This window comes from Merops nubicus, unplaced genomic scaffold (assembly GCF_000691845.1).
Source record: "Merops nubicus isolate BGI_N331 unplaced genomic scaffold, ASM69184v1 scaffold35267, whole genome shotgun sequence".
Lineage (NCBI taxonomy): Eukaryota > Metazoa > Chordata > Aves > Coraciiformes > Meropidae > Merops > Merops nubicus.
The window spans coordinates 1-325 of NW_008620243.1; positions in this window are offsets into that span (position 1 = coordinate 1).

A 325-nucleotide genomic window follows, 5' to 3' on the forward strand; every position below is an offset into this window, starting at 1 on the left:
TTCAAGGGCTGCAGTGCTGGAAACACCAGGTCTTCAGGTCCAGCAGCTTTGGGAGACATCCAGTGCTGGTGGTGACCCGGGGAGTGCCCTGGAAGGGGCCAGTCCTGCTTTTCCTGGGAACGCGGTGTTTCTGCTGCGTGTGCGGGTCGTGCTGGTGGAGCCCAGCCTTGACCTTTCCCCAGGAGCACGTGCACAGCGGCACTTGCAGAGCTTGCAGGAATCAGGGCCGGCAATCAGGAAGCGAGCCCTGTGGCCGGGTCTGGTGCCCGCAGGGAGGCGAGTCCTGCCAGGAGGATGCAGCTCCCCAGCGCCCGGCTGGGGCTCT